Raw genomic sequence first — 16,955 nt, 5'->3', positions numbered from 1 at the left:
CAGCGTGGGATGTCACAGGCTGAGCAGGGTGAAGAGTTGTCCATTTGAGAGAAGGACCCAGCGTAGGTGTTGGAAGCGCACATACAAGTTGGGAGTAACCCAGCGTGGGGATTAGGATGCAGAGCAGGGCAAGGAAGGTGTCCACATGGGGTGTGGGATGGCCCGCCATGTTGGTGGTCTGGAATGAAAGCCTGAAGAAGGTGAGGAGTACGTCCAGGCAGAGTATGGTCCAGCATGGGATGGTGGCATACAAGTGGGTTAAAGATGGTGTCCGTACAGGGGATGCAGTCTGTCACCGAGTGTCAGAGTCCGGAGGAATAAATGCTCCCATGGCATGGGATGTTAGAGCCCAAACAGTAAGGAGGTTTCCTCCTCTATCAAGTTGGAACAGATGGTTTCAACTGAAGCTTTCCTCAGGAAAATGACTTACTGAAAATTTGAGTACAGTTAGATTTGTTAAATTCAGCCAGGTGGGCTGGGTTGAAACAGAATGCTTGTTCCACCTCCATTCAGCAGCACTGGGGAGAATGCAGACTCTTGCAAAATATACGGGAGCTTCTGGCAGACCCAGGAGAGCAGACCTGTCACCACTTGGATTCCCCAAGCAGATTCAGGGCTACTGGTATTAGTGGGGCTAAGTGCACCAGGCCAGATAGAGCTAAGGATGCAGGACCACCAGGGATTCCAAAAATAAAGACAGCCAGCTTTATGAGACTGGGAAACAGGAAATTCCTGAGGAAATGATAGAAACTAACTTCTCTTTGAATCCATCTCCACCTGTTGAGATCCTTCCTATCTTTCCGACCTTTCCCATAATTATCACTTTTCCTTTGAAATCATTTTCCCAAGATTCCACACAGAGGCAAACTCCTCCTTCCATACATTCCCATAGCATTTTTTAAAGCTTTTCATCCTGGAAATTATGAAACATACTCAAAAAGTAGAGAGAATTGCATAATGAACACCTTTTGCCACATACCCATCACCCAGCTTCAACAATTACTAATACATGGCCCTCAAGACATTTCACTTGTGTTCCTTTTTTGACAATTATAGTCTGAACTTTGTTTGAATTATTTCCGTACGAGCCTCACGCAACCATATCCCTTCCCTTCCCTCACAAATACATGCAGACCTCATTTAATTGCACTTCACTTTATCGTGCTCCGCAGAGTTTGTGTTGTGGTTTTTTACAAATTGAAGGTTTGTGGTAACCCAGTGTTGTCAGATGATGGCTAGCATTTTTTAGCAATGAAGTATTGTTTAATTAAGGCACGTCCATTGCTTTTTTAGACATAATACTATTGCACACTTAATAGATTACAATAGAGTGTAAACATAACTTTTATATGCACTGGGAAACCAAAAAATTCATGCAACTCACCATGGTTGCAGTGGTCTGGAACTGAACCCGCAAGATCTCCAAGGTATGCTTGTGTAAGATTCTGCAGGATAGGTAGGACCTGTATCATATCATCAGTGTAATTCCCACTGTATTCAGCAAGTGCTTGGCACATAGCTGCTTAATTGAATTGAATTAACAAGCACTCAGTACTTCTGTTTGAGTTTTCTTTCTCTAAATACCAGAGGCAGATTTCTCCCCAAGACCTGTGTAATTTTTTAAATTTGGAAATATGAAAGGTCTGTAGAGATAATGAAGTGCAGAGAATCATGCCTCCACAGGTGATAGATTTCTTGCAGCAGGTTACTTAACTTCCATGAATCTCAGTTTTATCATCTATAAAATGGTAAAAAATAATATCTACTGTCCATTTTGCTGTCAATTTTTCGAGATTTTATGTATGTCTTTATGAAATACAATGGCTGTGAAATGATTTGTAGTTGTAGAACAGCTAGACTTAAAAAAGAGAGCATAGTTCTTTTAAAACTTTTAGTCAAAAGATGACCATTCCTAAGAATACTCCCAAAAGTCTTGGGCACCAAAAAACCCACTTCTCCAGTGCAAACTGATCCAGATTTGGGGGGTCCGTTTGAGTGAGGGAAATGTCTACCAGACATTTTTCTCAACTTGGACTCTGCAGAACATAGGATAATAACATTGGCCAAAATCATTTTTGAGATAAAAGACAACTGCCACTCTATTCATCATTCAGTTGCAAAATGTTATTTCCCAAGATTATACTAATTAGAATAAAGTGGTAACTATATCCACCACTTCTTGCTAAATCACTCAAAATGCATTAACCTTAAGTGGTCCACATATATGGCAAGCCATATTTATGTATTCTCGTTTACTGGTATACTTTGCCTAGGGTATATAGGCTTTGGGTCTGACAGATAAAGCCTGAAATACTTCTTATTAACCACAAAATCTCTGTGTTGAGGTTTTAGCAAACAGTACAGCTACAGGAGCAAACTAGTGAGGCCATCAGTAATGATTAGCTGCAAATTTTATTTGGTTTCCAATCCAATTTATGTGAACCAGATCTTCAAAGCTTATTTAACAATAGAAGACCTATACCTCATGTTAAAGGTGCACACGTGTCTCATAATGATTCATGGTGATAAGAGGAGAAAGAGAGGCTTAGGCAAAGAATGAGTACAGAAGGTATGGATTCGAAGGATCTTTTTTTTTTTAATTTCAAGGATCCTTCACCATTTATTAGGTTCATGTGAATTCATTGCAGCATAAGAGGGCTCATAATCAATAATCCTTCACAATTTGGGAAAGCAGAAAGAGAGAGTTTTTTCTTCTTAAGACCTCGTTGGCAAAACACAGACCCCAGCTAGCTACACATGGTGATCCAAGGAGTTCTTCCTCCTGCCTGCAGGATTACAAGAACAAGAGAGCTAGAGAAGGGTGCTTGTGTATGTGTCTATTACGGCTCAAAGCATAGCTCCTGATGGAGCCTGTGGCCTGGTTCTTCCTAAGCATCACAACAGAACCACTCAGATAAGATGACTCCCCATCCCAGCTCACATTGTTACCCAACAGAACGTGGGCCAACAGAACAGAGAACGTGTGCATGAGGAGGGAAAAGAACATGGCAGAGGAGTGAGACACTGTGGTCCCTGTCCCAGGAAAGGGGAAAGGTGGTCCTTCATACGTTCCCTCTCTGGGTCTCCATTTCATTTCTTGCCTCTTTCCCCTCCACATCCAGGGGTCTCCTTCATGCACAGAGGTTGCATCCATAGAATAGACTCAAGCATTACAGGCAACTCAGCCCGCCCCTTCACTCTGGTCTCCAACTGATACTTTTGCCATTGTCACCTTTCCTTGCTGCATCCTGATTAAAGCATCTGCACACCACTCCCCTCCCCCACTCCCCAGGTCATGCAGGTGACACTAGACTCGCAGGTGTGCTGCTCCCCGCCCCCTGGCATCTCTGCACCACTCTCGGGGGAACAGGGCACGTTTGCATCCTCTCCATGGTGGGGTGCCTGGGAGACTTGGAAGGGGGTTGCCTCACTACTCCACACAGCTGTTCCTTTTCTACCAAAGCAACTCGCTGTTGAGCAGGGGTCTTCCCATAAAGCCTGCTGCCTCTGCAGCGTTCAGAGACAAAGCCAGAGCCCCAGCTTCAGGTCCTCCCTGCAACCTTCCTGAGAGCTCCTTCATTCTCCCACCATCAGGGGTTTGACCCGAAGCAGAGTAGAACTCTCTCCTCAGGAACTCACCAGCATCTAAGCTCAAACCAAGTCACGTCTGGTGCTTTTATTCCAATCTCTGGCAGAGATTCTTACCTCCTAAGGTGTGGGAAAACGGTCCTTACGTCATCACATCAGTGCTCTTCCCCTCTCCACTTACGTAGATCGCGTGCCCTAAGTTCCACAGATCTTTTTCCTCCTTAGAGTCAAAGTCAAGCTTATGAACCCCCAAAGAAAACTCTCCCCCAAATCGCAAGATCTTTAATTCAAAGGCCTAGCTTTCAATACTCTTGTCTCTGCTATAGAAACTCAGCCAAGAATTTGACGCTACTCTTAGCTAATCATCCCTTCCCCTGAGGTTTCTGTATAAAATGCCATCGACACCATCAGTGGTGGGGAAAGTAACGGGAACAAAGAATCATAGTGGAAAGAATCTCAGGTAATATCTCAAGTGTACTCATTTCCAAATTACTTTTGCCCCTTTCAGCACTAATCCAAACTCTAACCCCAGGCTGAATGCTCTATGGCAGTAAAAGAGTCTAAGTCGGCCAAGGGTGCGGCTGCGTGTCTGCCTTTCCACATTGACCCTGTATTAAAGGCTGTAACAAAGGACCACAGACCGGGTGGCTTAAACAATAGAAATTTCCCGTCTCACAGTGCTGGAGGCCAGAAGTCCGAGATCAAGGTGTCAGCAGGGTTGGTTCCTTCTGAGGGCTGTGAGGAAAATTTTGTTCCATGCCTCCCTCTTAGCTTCTGGTGTTTTCCTGGCAATCCTTGGGGTTCCTTGGTTTGTAGGTGGCATTACGCCTGTGTCTTCACATCACCTCCGCCCTGGCCCCCTGCCCCGTATGCACCTCATTCTCTTCAGATGGCATTCCCTTTCTAAGGACACCAGTCACTGCATTAGGAGCCCACCCCAGCATGGCCTCAACTTAACTTAATTACAACTGCAGTGATCCTATTTCCAAATAAGGTCACACTCTGAAGTACCAGGGGTTGGGACTTCACCATATAATTTTTGTGTGGGGTAGGGGCTGTGGAGACACAATTCAACCCATAAGAGGCCCTTTTCTCCTCCTCCAGCTGCTCTGAGCAGTTTCTGAGAGTCAAAAGACTTCTGATCCCAGACTGTCTTTCGCTGCATCCCTCATTAGAGAAATGCATCCCCTGTCCCAGCCCCTTAATGAAAAGGAGCCGTGCTTTTTAGCCAGTGGAACCTGGGAGCAGAAATCCTTACTTGAGCCGTCCAAATGATTTATGACTGATGATTAGAAAGGCTAGAAGAGGGAGTGGAGCAGGTCGGTACTGGTGTTTCATTCAAATTGGATTTGATTTCATTCCAGGGCCCATGGAGACTCTTTACTCACATTAAGTTTTCTTTCATTAATAATTTTCAGCTTTTGTTAGTAGCCTCGATTTCAAGCACTCAATTTAGCTCAAAATGAAATTATTAATTATATTCAGCTGTAATTCCAGTGGCTAATTAATCCAAGCCTGTGGTGTAATGAACAGTCAGTCAGTGACCTCGCATGAGTGAGCAGGTACCTAAGGAGTCACCGGAGCCAGCTAATTAGGTAACACTTTTATTTCTCCTCTTGAAATGTTAGACAAGCCACCTGTGTTGAGAGGTCTGAGTCTGAGAGCTCAGACACGAATAAGTTCATGCATCAGGATTTCTAAGACATCTGTGTTCTCACTGTTCACTTAACCTTCCATACTGAGGATTCACTGGGTCAGAAGCTGTAGGGCTGTCTCGTTCTCAGATGGTAACAGCTTCTCCCAGTGGCAGAAAAGAGGCGCAGATGTCTCTTTCCTCCCCTGAAGGGAACCTAAGGACAACAAAAGCTCCATCTTCCCTCTAGAATCATACAGGGGGCTGGGAGTTGAGTTTGACACAGAGCATGGAACTTTAGAAGACAACAAGCTGGAGTAGTTTTTTTTTTTTTTAATTGAAGTAGAGTTGATTTTCAATGTTGTGTTAGTTTCAGGTGTACAGCAAAGTGGTTCAGTTTTATATATATCTATTCTTTTTCAGATTCTTTTCCATTATAGGTTATTACAAGATATTGAGTATAGTTCCCTGTGCTATAAGTAGGTCCTTGTTGTTTATCTATTTTACATATAGTAGTTGTGTATAGAGTAGTTATTTTTAAATACTGCACAATTTTTAAGCCCCTTCCGTCTCACCCCCTGAAAATGTGTCTGGTCCCACAGCCAAGGGGCCAGCACATGCAGGGCTGTCTCAGCACACCTGGTTACTGAGGAGTCAGGGACCCAGGTCCAAGAGCTCTGGTCCTTGTGCCTGTGGACCCCCCAGCCTCCCGCCTTTCTGCCTTCCCTCCTCTTTCCTCTCCTCCCTCCTCCTGAACAGGCACCCCATTGTTTAGGGAGCTCATGTTTGCCAGAGGCTGAAACTACATCCTCTGCCCAGATTCGCTCTTTCTGCCAGCTGATGGTATGAAGATATTGCTAATATTTTATTGCCAGGTTTGAGTTAACATTAATGTCAAAAATATAGACAGCATGAGAACAGTCATGCATATCTCCAGATACATCATATTATCTTTGGCATCAATTTTACTTAGGTGAAAATGAAACTCTTTTTTTTTTTTTTTTTTAATAACTCAGAGCTGGAAAGGGTCTCAGATCTCTTTTTTATTTATTTATTTATTTATTTATTTATTTATTTATTTATTTATTTATTTATTTTTGGCTGTGTTGGGTCTTCGTTTCTGTGTGAGGGCTTTCTCTAGTTGCGGCGAGTGGGGGCCACTCTTCATCGCGGTGCGCGGGCCTCTCACTATCGCGGCCTCTCTTGTTGCGGAGCACAGGCTCCAAACGCACAGGCTCAGCAGTTGTGGCTCACGGGCCCAGTTGCTCCGTGGCATGTGGGATCCTCCCAGACCAGGGCTTGAACCCGTGTTCCCTGCGTTAGCAGGCAGAGTCTCAACCACTGTGCCACCAGGGAAGCCCCCAGTGAAACTCTTAATGGACGCTGAGTATTCAGTTTGCTACTCATGTTATATGGCTATTCCTACACAGCCCAAATGAAGTATTGACCAATAACAGAGTTTATACTTGCTTAGAACACTTTAGAAGACTGAGGTCAAGTGGAGCATGGAAGACCCCTCACTAGTTAGTGCACACAACTAGTTATGGAACATCATAAACCCAAATCGGAGAAGCAGCAGTGGAAAGTCAAATGCATAACTGACTATAAAAGCAGAGTCAAGGGGACAAGCCAGAGCTGCTGATTGACAGGATAGTAAAGCCAGTAGCCAAGAAAAGATTAGGATCCACTTTGGGAATCTGTGCTAAGCTGAAAACTGGAAGAATCAAACGACTTAACCAGAAATCCATGCAGCCCAACTGAACACCAGCAGAGAGCACGTCTTTACTAAAAGACTGTTTTTGATGTTTTCAGATGTTGCCATTTATACCTTGCTACTAAAGAGCATTGGGTCTGAAATTTTGGATATTTGGCAACTATGGTTACATAATGTTTGCAGTTTTGCAGAGTCAATCCATTGTTCCATTATGTTTAAAACTATGCAAAAAATTATCAACAGAGTGAGGTTAATCTTGTTATTCAAACTGGAATGCTGTACTTTTCCATATTTACAGTATTCACCATGGAAATGGATGGACCGATAATCCTTGGGTAAACTGTTGACACCACCACTGGCTGGGAGATGTGGTTTCTTGCTCGAGAAAGAATATTTGGCTGACAAATGGTAAATGATGACCTTGCTCTCCTGGTTCAAACTTCCAACTAGATTTTTAACAACTTCCCAACCCAAATCCCATAGAAGAACCCCAGGAGTCTTCTATGCTTTATCCCAACTTTCAATTACTGCCACTTACCCCATAAAGTTCTCCAGACCTTGCAAGGCCACAGAGATATGTAGACTGTGACTGCATTTATCTATTGGTTTCTTTTGTTTCAACGTGGTGGAGAGGTAAAGATGGCCCTGAAATCTGATGGGCCGTGAGAAGATAAGAAAGGAAACCCTCACCCCCTTCCACTGTCAAGGCTTCATGTTGTACTGCTCACGTGCTGGTGGATTAGGAGTAATGGGGCATATAACCGCACATCTCCAACAGAGTAACTTTGTGAGACTAAAACTGGGTCTTTATTGTAGACCAAATTTAAGTGAGAGAGTTTATGGAGTTCAAATTATTAATTCATTCAATAAATACTTAATGAGAGTTGATATCATGCTTGGTAATATTCTAGGTGCTAGAGATTCAGCAGCTAACATAAGAAAGTCCATCCCTCAATTGGGAGTATGCGATTAACAGATACACACTACCATATATAAAATAGGTAAACAACAAGGATTTACTGTATCGCACAGGGAGCTATATCCAATACCCTGTAATAAACTGTAATGGAAAAGAATCTGAGAAAAAAGAATGTAGATATATACATATACATATGTATAACCGAATCACCTGGCTGTACACCTGAAACTAACACAATATTGTATTAAAGAAAGAAAAAAAAAGAAATAAAGAAAGTCCATGCCTCAAGGAGATTATATTTCAGAATGTCTGTGGGAGAGGGCATAATGGGAGATAGAAAATGAACAAATAAACAAATGTACGTGTCAGCAGGTGATACCTACTGTGAAGGAAAATAAAATAGCGTTCAGAGGAAAAGAGTGACGGCTGACAGTGACTTTTTTTTTGAACGGGGTAGTCAGGGTAAGCCTCTGATTAGTGGTTATGCAAGCAGAGACTTAAGAAAGTATGGAAGGCGGCTGTGCTCCGCCAACGTAGCCCTTGCCCTATCCCACCATAGGATTTCCTAACGCCGCCTCATTCCCCTTCATTCCGCAGCCGGCGCACAGCTCAGTTTAAGATACCCCACTGCTCTGGGGCCAGAAAACAAAAACGGAACATTATTCACTATTAACTTCAAAAGCCACTGAGCCAGGCATAAAACAGAAAGGGTTTGAAAGGCGGTGTGATCTGGCCTCATCATTTCCCCTGCCTTCCCTCCTGGCATCCAGATTTGTTAACAATCCCTTGAGCTGGGAAGGGGGCAGAGAGTTGAGGATAAAGCAGGGGAGGAGGACGTGAGCAGGGAGTTCTGTGGCCAAGTGCTACTCGGCGGGAGCAGGGCTGCGGGGTCACCTGACGGAATCCCTCCTGAGATTTGGGGGATGCAAACTGGGGGTGCCCAGGAGCAGTGCTGTGCTTCCAGGATGCAGCCTGGAGAGGCTGGAAGTTCACTGTCCCTCCCAGGCACGTCAGAGAAGCTCCGGAGGCCAAAGTCAGGTCCAGGGAGCGTCTGTTCCTCCGGAGGGGTATGGGAAGATAGCATCTGGAAGTTTCCATGGGCCCAAGTGGAACATGGGAATTGGGAGGGGTTGGGAGGGAGGAGGGAGGAAGAGGGAGACAGAGAGAGAGAACAAGTGAGCAAGCGCGCTGGTCACTGACCTGAACGAAGAGATGCAAATCAGCAGCGTGAGGGACCCCTCAGAGCTGTTGTAGGATCTGTGCTGACAGCTCGTCCAGTCAGCGCGGGAAGGCCTCACACCTGGCATAGCCCATCTTGATGACAAGGACCAGACAGGGAAAGCTTCACCTGCACTTGCGTCCAGAAGCAGATGAAGAATGACATGGGGACGTCCCCATACCCCACCTGCTGGGCTCACGTGCACGTAACCCAGGAAGGGAAGGGGCAGGAACAATGAAGCTAAGACCGGCCGTGAAACCCACAACTGCGAAGAAATCTCTACATTTGACAGTGTTTCCCAGACACGCCTAGAAGAAAATCATGTCTGGATACGTTTAGTTTTTAACTGAATGGGGCTCAGAGCCAGAAATTTATCTAATTATTCTAATTATGAAAAACTAAATTAAATTTTACCCACTCTAGTTTGCGACTGCGAAAATTAGTTCCTGCTACACAAAAATGAATCGGTCGATTCTGTGGGGATTTATAAGAGTGAGGCATGGACTTATATATAAAATAGATAGCTAGTGGGAAGCAGCCGCAGAGCACAGGGAGATCAGCTCGGAGCTTTGTGACCACCTAGAGGGGTGGGATAGGAAGGGTGGGAGGGAGACACAAGAGGGACTGGATATGGGGATAGATGTATAGGTGTAGCTGATTCACTTTGTTATACAGCAGAAACTAACACACCATTGTAAAGCAATTATACTCCAATAAAGATATTTAAAAAAAAAAAAAAAAGAGTGAGTTACTTGTGTGTGAATAACAAGGACTCCACTGGCCGGCCTGCAGAGCTGCCCCCCCCGGAGCTCTGTTTTGGGGTAAATCCTAGCCTGGTTCCAATTCCCGATACCCCACAACTGACCTGATACCCTGCTGCTGCTCTTTCATATTTAAAACTGCCATAATGATATTTGGTTTTTATGTTTGCTGTGAGAATTAAGGTATCTGGAAGAATGTAAAGCACTAGAATGGAAGCGTCCATTGAATGCCTGCGGCTGCCGGGCCGCACTTCCCTTCTGGGGAAAGCCTGCCAAGCAGCGCATTTGCTCTTGGTGGTCTCGTCACAAGCCAAAGTCAGGCTTTGTCCAATGAGGATTCAAGCAAGACACGAGGTGGCCTTGACTGAAGCTGGGTGGTGGCCAGACAGCTCATTCAGACCATCTTCCTTGCTGGGGCTGAGGCCAGGTGCACACACAAGACGCTTGACCTGTTTCTCAACCGTCCTGAGCTGCGGTTCTGGTTTTCTGTGAAGCTCCTTTCACTCCCCAGCTTGGACATCCCATGTGACTCCTTGTCCCCTTAGGGTCCTTGCAATAAACTCTCATTTAGGCCTGCATCTTTTACGTAACCTCAGAGAGCATATGGATATACATTTGCACCAGCCAAATAAATGTAATATATAAGGCAACCAATAAAATACAAGTAAACCAACAAATAAAATACAAATCTGTTCTTGGCAGTTTGCCAGCAAAGCAATACCATTTGGGATGGTTAGGGGGTTTGTAGCTGTGTGTGTCACATTGTTTGTTAGACACTCTATTTTGTAGCATACCAGGGGACGTCGTTAGCATCCTTTGTCCCCCCCCATAGACCCCTCAGCAAGCCCCTTCCCAGGAAGCCCCCTCTCCTCGGACGGAAGTGGACAACCGAGCGCACATCTGGGGACAGAAGTAGCCGCCCTGGAGGCCTGGGAGGAGCGGGGCCCCAGCAGCTATATCCTCTCCCAGAGCTAGAGCCCCAGCGCTGCTCTCCGCGTAGCACCTCCAGCTGCCGCAAAGAAATGGCAACACCCGACACACCGGCACGACGTTTGAAGTGGGTTTGGTCACCCGCAAAGACTTGTAAACTGTCCTGAGTGTGGGGATGAAGAGGGGATGGGGAGGGGGTGTCTTGGGGCTCACTCTTCTAGACAGGATTGCACTCCAGGAGCTGCCCAGAAGGGCAGTTTTGGGGGTGGAGGAGGCAAAGCCGGCCCAGCTTTGGAGACAGACCAGAGAGAGGACAGAGCCCCGCCAGGCACTGCCCAGGGAGGACGGTTTATTTAACTGGGGAGCAGTGTGTCTTTCAGAAACTTGATTCTTGTTCCTGAGCTAAAGCAGTTTCCTATAAATTTTCTTTTGTTGACTGGGTCTCATGAATTCCCTTTTAATCAGAGCCAACTTTCTTATCAGCAAAGTAGCTGAAAAGCTCCCCAGGTAGAGGCAGACCAGACAGCTGTAAAGAGCTGCCCCTTTGACACTTGGTGTTTACAAAGAGATTTAGAGACAAGATATGATCTTTTTTATGGTCTCTTTCCTGTTTTAATGAGAAAATGTTTTTTTGCAGTAAATGCACTCATCACTTAGTAATCCCACAAGCCTGGGATTGTATAACTAAATTCATTTTTTTGTGTCAATCATATACAAACTCTTTCAAGTTTGATGGAACAAGAGTGAGAAGAAGGGATGGTGCAAAGGATCAAGATTACTTAAATGCACGTCTTTCGTGGGGGTTTTTTTCCTTTTGAAAAGGGAGAAACATTACACAGTTCAGGAAGCTGTGAGCGCTCAAAGGATGCAAGATTGGTCAACTCCATAGGCAGGACATGGAGTAAAGCCCACAGGGGAGGTGTGACTGCTCCAGGCATAAGGAACAGCGTAAACAAAGACCCTGGGAGAGGATGGAGCTCGGAGAATTCCGGGAGCAGAAACACGGCTGGAGCATCTCATCTGGAGAGCAGGGAGCAAGGAGAAGAGAGGGATGAGCTGGAACCGGAGAGGCCAGAAGGGACGAGACCACATGGGGCACCAGATGCCACAGCAAGGGTTTGGGGGTTTATTCTATGAGAAGTGAAAAGCACAAAATGGTTAAAGCTATACAAAAGCGAGTGGGCAGGGTGGGAGCGTGGGGTGGGGTGTAATGGATTTCCATGCCAGCGTCACCTTGGCTGCAGGAGAAAGGATTGGAGCCTGGGGATGCAGGGCAGCAGGGAGGTTTGGAGAGAGGACCCTGCAGTGTTGGTGCCAGAGCCTGGGTCCAGACTGGGGTGATTGGGAGGAAAGAGACATGGACCAGCCAAGAGACCAAGGGGGTGAAACTGAAAGGACTCAGTCATGGGCTGGGGCTGGGGAGTGCCAGAGAGGGAAGTGCCCTGGTGACTTCCTGTTACTAACAGAAAACGGTAATTTGTTCAAACTTTTGTTTATATTTGTATCAGTTTCCTAGAGCTGACTCAACACAATTCCCGCAAACCACGTGGCTTGAAAGAACAGAAATTTATTCTCTTGTAGTCCTGGAGACCAGAAGTCTGAAATGAAGGTGTCAGCAGGGTCAAGCTCTCCAGAGGCTCTAGGGGAGGAAGCTTCCTTGCCTCTCTTGCATCTGGTGTTGCCAGCAATGCTTGGCGTTACTTGGAGCTGCCTTACTCCAGTCTCTGCCTCTGTCTTCACGTGGACTTCTTCCTTCTGAGTGTGTTCTCTCTGTATCTAAATCTCTCTCTCTTTTTCTTATTAAGACACCAGTCATTGGATTTAGGATCTACCTTAACCCACAACGACCTCATCTTAACATGATTATATTTGCAGATACTCTTTCCAGATAAAGTCACATTCCCAGGTACTGGGGATTAGGACTTCAGTATACCTTTCGGGAGAACACTATTCAATGCACTATATCGTAAGATAATACTCTGTCATGGCTGTTGATGTTCTATATAAACACAAAAGATGCCGATGGATTCCCCGAATGCCTCAGTTGTCTTCATTATCATATTACAACTTGTTGATTTTATGTAGCATGGTCAATTTCAGCAGCCCAACAAAGGAGTTCAGACTTGGTGAAATCCATATTATGAATTCATTTTATAGCTTACTAGTTTCTCCATTATTAAAGCCATTTCTCATTTTCCAAAAAAATATTTTGGTGGAAGTGTTCTATGGTGAATTTTATGGATGACTTTTACATTTTCCTTAAGGAAATACGGCTAAAAATCATAACTATCTTAAATGTGATCTCCAAAGATGATAGCCACAGAATTCTATTAAGAATATCATATGTGTGAAGGGTCTTATTGCCCTGGAAGAGAGCTTCATTGGTCCAAGTCCTTGGATTCTGGCAGAACTGACACACCCAAGCCATTGCTGAATTTGTGGCGGTTCTTCTAGTGAAGAATACACACACACCCAAATGCATTTCAGTAAAGACAGCACCCCATGGTAAATATGATGCCTTTGAGGCAGAACCACTGTAAGTTTTACAGAGTTAAGTTATTGTGGCAAACCTCAGACTGTTGCAAATAGTTGTATATTTATCTGTGTACATATATGTTACTTTACCAGAAACAATGGACCTGAAAAATGACCCAATTTATTTTCCTAAATCCCCAGGAAAAATGGACAAGTTATTGTAATTTTTTCCATTTCTACAAACATATGTATTTTGTATGTTTATATACCCAGAATATGCTTTTCAAGTTCAGGCATAACATTACTTGCCTTTGTTGCTTGGCCTACCCCATTTGTTATAGTCTACATGGCTGTCAGAGTTATATCAACAGACTTTCACCTTGCCCTGAGCCGAAATGCATAGATTATAGTTCAGCCTACAGAGAGACCTATTCATGCTCCTACTGGCTGTGATAAGTCAACCCTCCACGGCTCAGTGAGATCCCTACCTGCTAGCATTTGGGTTCCTCAGCCTTCTAAACATACCTCTGGGTCCCATGAAGTCTCGGACCTTGAATACAGTTGGCCCTTGAACAATGAGGGGGTTAGGGGCATCGAATCTCTACACAGTCGAAAATCAAGTATAACTTTACAGTTGGCCCTCCATATCTGAGGTTCCACATCCTCAGATTCAACCAACTGTGAATCATATAGTACTGTGGTATGCATTTATTGAAAAAAAGCCATTATAAGTGGACCTGCACAGTTCAAACCCATGTCGTTCAAGGGTCAACTGTATTACCCCTATTTCAGCTATACAAATAAGCCTCTCAATCCCAACTTCCTTAAATGCCTCTAAACCTGATAAGTAGACCTATAGCTCCACACCACTCTTTTTTTCCCCACCTTTGTCAAGATATGATTGACATATAATATTGTGTAAGATGTACAATGTGATCATTTGATACCTACAGATATACATGTGTATATATATATTATGAAATGATTACCACAATAAGGTTAGCTAACATATCCATCACCTCGCGTAATTATCATTTTTTAATGGTGGTGGTGGTAACATTTACGTTTTACTCTCTTAGCAATTTTCGAGTATACAGTATTGTTAACTAGAGTCACCACGTTGGACAGTGCATCCCCAGAACTTATTCATATCATAACTGGAAGTGTGTACCCTTTGACGAACACCCCCATTTCCGCGCCCCCCCACCCACCCAATTCCTCTTGGAATTGGTTCCTGTGCTGGACATTTTCCCTTTAATCCTCTGAACTACTATCCAAATTGCTCTGTGCCCAGGGGGGCTGGGATCTATGAGCTGCTTCAGCATCTTCCCTTGCCCTCTGCTTCCAGCCGCATTTATAAGCAGGAGCTCAGAAGATGGGAGCTGAGCCACAGATGTCAGTGGCTTCCCCAAAGGCTGCAGCTTCCACCAGGTGACCCTCTTTCTCCCTCAGGAATCTGGTGAGCCTTTTACCCTTCTCCCTTCAGGTTTAGGGGGATAAAGTCTCCTTGCGGTATCTGGCCCCACTGTGCTTCACTGTTCCATGATGATTTTAGCTTACCCATATTTTTTGCAAATAATCACAGTATTAAAATTTCCTTAACTATCCCCATTTAATGTGCCATCTTTTCCTGCTGGGATGTTTGGCGTCTGCTTTACCCTTGAACTTGTTGCCGAAACACATAGCTTGTTGGGATCATTTCTAAGGAACGTGATAGGTTGATATTCAAGTACTAAAATTTGCAAATGATTTACTTTTTTATGTAAATTAGAACTGATTCAGATGTATGCCTACAAGAGCCGCACTCTCCTTTGCATTCTTCTACACTTTCTTGTGCAAGAGCGAAGGGGTGGAATCAGTGCAATCTAGCTAGGACACACTTTCTTGTGCAAGAGCGAACGGGTGGAATCAATGCAATCTAGCTAGGACACACTTTCTTGTGCAAGAGCGAAGGGGTGGAATCAAAGCAATCTAGCCGGGACTTGCTTGTGGGTGTGACACGCATGGGAGCACCATCTCGTGTCCTCCCCATATTTCTCTCTAGACTCAATTCTCCAGCCTTGGATTCGGTTTCTGGTCAGTGCCTTGTGCACCCATCCCTCCCTGGATTAAAGAGGCCCTTAATGCATTTAGTGGAATGAATGGCTGAATGTCTAAACACCTGTCCCCCTCGGAGTCCCTCAGCATGCCTTCCCCGGCCCAGCCCTTGTCCGTTAGCCACTGTAAATTACAGTCACATGTGGCTTCCCTTTGTGCCTTTTCAGAAGACAGTGAGGGATACAGAGGAGAAGCCTCTGTTTAGAGAAGCCCTTCAACTGAACACACCCTGGGGAATTCCTTTGCCAACACTTCTGGGTTTGGGTGGGTTTCCGTCACAGGCTTTGCCTGGACACATCAGATTCATCAGATTGAGGGAATTCCCCAAAACAAACAGCCTGGTGCCCTGGAGGAGCGTCTGGAACCATCATGAAATGTGGCAGTTGATTGGCAGGTAAGATATGATCAGTTATCCATGAAAATAAAAAGAAAGCCTGTGAGGAGAAGAGGAAGAAGGGAGACCAGACAACTCAGCAACGGAGGCAGATAAACTCTCCCAAGCAGTCCGTCCCCAGCAATCCAGAAGAGCTTTCCCGTGTGAGTTCACCCTCTCACCACACAGAGAGGAAGCACAGATCACAGGAAAGTTAGAGATGGCCACAGTCTAGAGGCAGAGACGTGTTCTTTATTCCATATAAGTCACAAAACTGGGAGGTCTTTTTTCTTTCTTTTGCTAAGAGATCAACTTACAAATGGGTTTGGGGAAGGGAGTGAGTGAGCTTGGTCAGTTTTGTTGGAAGGTTTAGAAGCCAATTCTTCATACTCCATTTCCTCTTTGTAGAAAATCTGTTTCTGATCATCTGTTACTGATTTATTTAATAAAAATGAAGTTTAACAGTTACTTTTTTTTTTTTTTACGTTTGATTTGTTTATTATGTTTTCTCCATCAGAATGAAAGATCCTTGAGGGCAGGGACTTTTGTCTGTATTCCCAGGTACCTAGAATTGTGCCTGTATACAGCAGGCGTTCAATAAATACTTCTGCTGTAGACTGGATGGCATGAGTGAATCAGATCCCTGGGGCTTCTGCAGAGCCTGGTACAGGAAAGGGGGAGCTAGATAGACCCTGCCCCCTGCAACCTCCCCATTTTAACCTTAAGTGTTGAAAAGTGGGGCGGAGCTGGATTCAGTCTCCTGGGTGACAGGGTCAGGGGGATGCAGAGGGACCCAAAATAGCCTTTGGGGAGGTGTGTGTGTGGGGAGGTGGATTCCTGACTTCCGGCCTCCTGGCCTGGGTTAGACCCAGGACTCCGAGACAGAAGATACATATTTTGGGGCGTCACCCGCCAGTCACCAGCTCCCTGAGGAACCAGAAATTACCCTTCGTGTTTTGAAGGCACTTGGAGAGGAGGGGGGAGGGGAGAGGAGGGGGAGGCGAGAGGAGGGGGGAGGGGCGAGGAGGGGGGAGGGGAGGGGAGAGGGGAGAGGGGGGAGGAGCGAGCTGACCCTCCTCCCTCCTCCAGTCTCTGCCAGGGCCCAGGCTACCTCTGGGTCTCTGCGCCACAGAGACCTGCCTGTGAGCCCTCTGGGAGGCTCAGAGCCCCCTCTCGGGTGGAGCCCCTGTTTTGGAGCCACGGAGCCGGAGTCCTGGGTCAGCAGAGGCGTGTGGCCAGTGGCCCG

At 45.4% G+C, this 16,955-nt stretch overlaps 1 long non-coding RNA gene across 1 annotated transcript in view; it reads right to left on the bottom strand.

Moving 5' to 3' along the window:
- The window catches only part of LOC309667320, a 220,272-nt gene that overhangs the window by 87,370 nt on the left and 115,947 nt on the right, over window positions 1-16,955 (bottom strand). The gene's annotated exons all lie outside the window — the stretch shown is intronic.

The sequence above is a fragment of the Balaenoptera physalus genome (assembly GCF_965194825.1).
Source record: "Balaenoptera physalus genome assembly, chromosome: 9".
NCBI lineage: Eukaryota > Metazoa > Chordata > Mammalia > Artiodactyla > Balaenopteridae > Balaenoptera > Balaenoptera physalus.
Note: the sequence above shows the minus strand (reverse complement) of the source record. Positions and strands in the feature narration are given on the sequence as shown.